Source organism: Anser brachyrhynchus, assembly GCF_964034855.1.
Source record: "Anser brachyrhynchus genome assembly, chromosome: 4".
In the NCBI taxonomy this organism is placed as follows: domain Eukaryota; kingdom Metazoa; phylum Chordata; class Aves; order Anseriformes; family Anatidae; genus Anser; species Anser brachyrhynchus.
This window is the reverse complement of record NC_137698.1, coordinates 41,890,315-41,896,314: the sequence shown is the minus strand read 5'-3', so window position 1 is coordinate 41,896,314 and position 6,000 is coordinate 41,890,315.

Sequence of the window (6,000 nt, the reverse complement as noted above, 5' to 3'; positions counted from 1 at the left end):
GATTTTAGAAGTACCTTCAGAAAGGTCTTCAATAAAGCCACTGGGTAGAAAAGATAAACATCTTTTGCGTATCTTTTCTCAGTCAAGGACAACACTTGACTGGTTTATTGCAGCCCTACTGGGCAGTTAATGCATTAACTGAATTAGTCACTTAATTTGTGTCCGTTGTAAATGAGAATAACATTTTCTTGCCATAGCCTATCAGTGTTCTCCATGCATATGTTGTGAGCTTTTTGATGCATATGTATGAATATAATAAACATCAGTTCCTAGCTTAATCCACCCAACTCTTACTGTGTAAATGATTGTGTATGTAAAATCATGTATTATCTCCTTAATTCTCCTGACCTACTTTGAAAATGAGCTAATATATATATTTTCTGCTTAATACACACCAGTAATTAAATGTTTGCACACAGTTGCAATTAAAGTAATTTTAATTGGACCTTGATCACTTCAGTTGTTACATTCTCAGCTACCGTTGTCTTCAGCATGATGGAAAAGTCATCTGTTTAATAGAGGAATTATTTCAACATTGTTTTCTGCTGGGATAATTAAAACTTCTTTAAAGATTGAGCCACTATAAGAATCTAAACAAAGATTAGTATTCAAATCTAGAGATTTAAAAGTCTTTTTTAGAATCACTTTTCTGAGGTGAGAGGAAAGAAAATGAGACAGTACAGAAAGGCCTGGCAGAAGGAAAGAATGTGTGTATGGAAGGAGGAAAAGCTAAACTGGTTATATAGTTTTGCTGGTTACATGTATTTGCTGCTGATCTCTCTACTTGTCATGAGTTGGTTGAGTGTGCATATATTAATAACACAATAGTTTAACATGCATTAATATCTTTTACTTGCATATGTCACAGCACCACAAATGAAATTTTGCATAATTAGACAGCATTTGACTGGTAAAGACTAACTAAGAACTGTTTACAGAGCTGGGGTCCCCTGAGCTCAGGGATCTTCATTACTGGTCAAGAAGAAATTTTCTAGAGCACAGATGATGGGAGAGTTAACAGTAACCTGTACCTACCTTCACTATCTTACATTTACCTTTAGAATTCTTCCATTTGATAATGAGTTTGCTTTGGTTTTTATTACTTGAACATCTTCTTTTAAAGGCAGTGCTGCTACTTTGTTGATTCTGCAAGACCTCTGCTGCATCCCTGTTCTTTTTATACTATTGTGTCAGCTATTTCTGTTGTTCTTTCAATGATGTTTATTTTATGATTTGGAAACCCGTGTTCCATCTGGGGGAGGAAGAAAAAAGAAAAGGTCAAACTTACTTATCGACTGCAATGGATCCTTTATTTCTATTGGAAAAACAAGGAGTGGGGCAAATACCTGGGATACAACACTGGATACTTCAGAAAAGCTGACTTTATTCTGTTCAGTGACCTGCATGGAAGAATCCCATGGGACTGGAGAGAAGAGAGGTCCAGGACAGCTGGTTGGTTTTCAAGCTCAAGAATGGTCCAGCCTGGTGAGCAGGAAATCAAGTAAAGGTGGTAGGAGGCCTGTATGCATGGATGAAGAAGGAACTCCAGACAAAGCTCAAACATGGAAACTCAAACTTCTTGCTTATATAAGAGCAGAGCCAGATGACAGGGGGGTAGTATATAGACACTGAGCATGCAGGAATGGAGTTTGGAACACTAAAGCCCATCTGGAGTTGAACTCAGTGAGGGATGTGAAGCTTCTAAAGGTACATTAGCAGCAAAAGGAAGACTATGGAGAAATCATCCCACTGTTAAATGAGTTAGCCTCACGAAAAAGGACATAGAGAGGGTCTCAAAGGGTACTCTAATGCTTTCTTCACCTTGATCTTTATTGGTAAGATTTGACTCCAGAAATCCCAAGAGCCTGAGACCAGTGGTTAAGTCAGGAACAAGGAAGACTATAACCTGAACAGAAGAGGATCATGTTAGGGAACATTTAAATAAACAGGACTTACACAAAGTCCATGGGACGTAATGATATGCATCCATGAGTGCAGAGGGAGCTGCCAATATCATCATGACGTGACACTCAATAATCTTCCAAAGGTCCTGATTATGGGAGGTTCATGACGGCTGGAAGGAAATCAAATGTCATCCTTGTTGCCAAGAAGTGCAAGGAGAAGGATCTAGGGAACTAGTCTGCTCATCCTCATCTTGATCCCTGAAGAGGTGATGGAGAAAATACTTCTGGAAATCATTTCTGAATACATGAAGGACAAGAAGGTGATCGTGAATATTCAGCATGGATTTACTAATGGGAAATCATGCCTGACAGGCCCGAACAATAAAACAATGAGTTTGGTGAATGAGGGGAGAGTACCACATATCAATTATGAGTTTAATAAGGATTTTCACAGTCTCCTATAGCAGTTTCATAGACAAACTTATGAGGTATGGACTGCCTCAGCACACAGTGCAATGGACTGAAAACTGGCTGAACTGCTCAAATGTTTGTGAACAGCATAAAGTCCAGCTGGAGGCCAGTCACTAATGGTTTCCACTAGGGCAATATTGCGGCAGAAACTGTTTAATGACTTCATTAATGACCTAGATAATGGGACAGAGTGCACCCCCAACAACTTTGCAAATTATGTAAAACTGCGAAGAGTAGTTGATATACCAGATGGTTGTGCTACTATCTGGAGGAACCTTGATCAGCTGGAGAGATGTACAAATGGGAACATCATTAAATTCAACAGAAGGAAGTGCAAAGTCCTTCATCTAGGGAGTCAGCAACTGTGACAGCACACCTTGGGGGCTGACTGGCTGAAAAGTAGCTTTTCGTATGTTTTATAACAGAAAGGTCCTGGTGGATAAAAAGTTGAAAGTGAGCCAGCAGTGCACCTTTGCAGCAAAGCAAGCTGACAGCCTTCTGGTCTGCATTAGGAAGAGTATTGTTAGCAGGTCATGGCAGATGATTATCATCTCCTGTTCAGCATTGGTGACCTCCCCAGTGTAAGAGACATGGGCATACCAGAAAAAGTCCAGTGAGATGGGTCATGATGATGAAGAAGGGATTGGAGAGCTGGACATGTGAAGGGACTGAAAATGCTGGGTTTGTTTAGCCTGGGGAAGAGAAGGTTCTGGAGGAATCTTTATCGACATGTATCTCCAAATCTGACAGGAGAGTGCTAAGAGGACGGAAACAGAGACTTCTCAGTGGTATCCAGTGAAAGAGCAAGGGACACAAACTGAAATACAAGAAATTTGGCTTGAATGTAACAAAAAGTTCAGGATTTTTTTTATTTTTTATTTTTTCCCCTCCTCTTGGTGTCATGGTTTTGGCTGGTACAAAGCTAATTTTCTTCACAGAGGCTCACCCAGTGCTGTGGTTTGGATTGTTGATGAGACTAGTGGTGATAGCACAGGGATGTTTTAGCTGTTGCAGGGCAGTGCTCACCCAGAGCCAAGCCTTTCCAGATCCTCGTGCTGCCCTGCCAGCGAGGAGGCTGGGGGTGTCCCAGGAGCTGGGAGGGGACACAGCCAGGACAGCTGACCCATGCTGGCCACGGGACATCCCATACCACATGGTGCCGTGCTCAGCAATGGCAGCTGAGGCAACAGAGGAGGAAGGGGGGACACTGGGAGTGATGGCGTTTGTCTTCCCAAGAAATGTTACGTGTGAATTAGCCCTGCTTTCCTGGAAGTGGCTGAACACCTGCCTGATGATGGGAAGTAGTGAATGAATGCCTTGGTTTGCTTTGCTTGAGCGTGTGGCTTTTCTTTACCTGGTAAACTGTCTTAATCTCAACCCATGAGTTCTCACACTTTTACCTTTCTGATTCTCACCCCCATCCCACCTGAGGACAGTGAGTGAGTGGCTGTGTGGAGCTGAGCTCCCTGCCTGGGCTAAATCACAACAGCTGGTCAAACACAGACACATGCTGCCCAGAGAGATTGTGGAGTCTCCATCTTTCAGGATTCGAAACCTGAAAGGGCAGGGCCTTGAGCAATTTGCTCAAGTTGACCCTGGTTTGAGCAGGAAGGTGGGACTAGGCAATCTCCAAAGGTTCCCTCCAGCCTCCACCAGTCTGTGATTCTGCATCATCCTTGCTTAGCACTGCTTCAGTTTATTGCTGCTGATATTTCAGTGCCCATGGTATAATAGAAAATCTTAGTGAAAGCACTGATATTTTATTTCACAAATGTATTTCTTAGCATGTCTGGTTTACTGTATATGAGTACTGTATATGCCAATGCATATTTGGATGGTTGTGCCAGTAGACTTTAATGAAGCTGACAGCTTATTTTGTTTTCAGATTTCTCTTATATGTGATTGTTCTTCTGGATATTATGTAGAATTTTCAGAATCTGAACATTATATGACTTTTTGGTCTGAAATGATCTTGTACTGAACATTTACAATATGTCATCTAGTAGCCATCAAGAATTTAACAGAAAACTTTTTAAAGGTGGTAGCAGGAATGCTGTAAATATTAATGGGAGTTTAATACAGTTGTCAAGGGGAGGAAAAATCTTTTCTCGAGGGGAGTGAGTAGGTTACAAATATATTAATTTCTTAACAGCTGTATTAAAGGAAGTACAGGCAGCATATACACATCACATTTCAAATGTATCATTAATATACTAATAAGTATAAATAAACATCAGGTAAAATCACATTTAAAAAAAATAATAAGAGAATATCGATTCCCATAGCAAACTTAAGTCTGACACCAATTTTATAGCACTACTGCCTGTGCTATAATAACATATGTGATTTGATGCCATGGAAAAACAAAAGACCATTTCAAAAGACTTTTGGCATCTTGCACGGATTTCAGAGGAATTTTGTACTACTATTTTTCCTTTTCTAGCAGTGGGAAAATTCAGTGTATTTTTGTCTGTGTTACTGTATAATAAAAAATACTGTATAAAAAACAAAATAAAATAAAAAATCCCAGATTGAGCATTCTGCTGATCCTTTAAAAAAAAAAAAAAGTTTTTTTTAAAACTTTGTCAAAGTTATAGAAACAATAGTAACATAAGACAGGAAGAGTTGTCCATCCCACTCTGCAGAAGTATTAAGCATAATCTAAATTCAAACTGAAATCGTACCCCTACCAAATGTGTGTCCAGTCTGTTCTTCACACCTTCATGTTAGGATGGCTTTCTGTAATGCCTAGCTCTGTTATGAGAAAGTGTGTCGAATGTCATACTAAAAGGTTTTCAAATTATACATAGATTTTAATTTTTTTTCTTTTCCGCCAGGTATCACAGAAAACAATTAAATTGTGATTTTTAGAATAGACTTTTAATGGTAGAAGATTGTTGCAGGTCTTTTGTTGATGGTGTGTTTTTCAAGACTGCACAAACAAAATTCTTTCAGTCTTTCCTCATGTCATTAGAAAACGTACAGCTTTTATCAGTTTTGTTGTATTTCTGAAGAATTTTAGAGTTAATTTATTTTCTGAAATGCAGTACCCACTTGAGCATAATTGTCTAGGTAGGGTTTGAAATTCCTGAGTGGAGAAATATATTACCTGTGATATTCCTATTAACACATGCTATTATAACACCTTATTTCCTGTGGAAGCAGTTTATTGCTCGCTCATAATCCATTTATTTTCCGTCTGTAAAACACAGACTATTCTTTTTTCCCTAATTATGTATTTGTGTATTTGACTTTTTTCTCAACTCACTAGTTTTTCTTTTGGGCTGTGATCAAGTCAAATGGAAAGCTCAAAGAGAAAAATCAACAAATTGTCGTTGAAAACAGCATGAATATATTATAAGTGCATAATAAATGTTCTTTAAAAGTACTCAAGTAACTGAAAAAATGGAACTTTTTTTTCATGTAAAATTAGGATAAATTAATGTAAACTTAGTGATTTTTTCCCTAAAAATCACTTCTCACAATGGAAAGAAAAGCTTTTTTTTTTTTTTTTTAATCCTGACAAATGCTGAGTGTTTAGTGTAATGGTTGCAACCATACATATGTAATACCTTAAACTGAACATTGAGGAAAATAATGATTAATGTAATGTCTGAATTTGAGG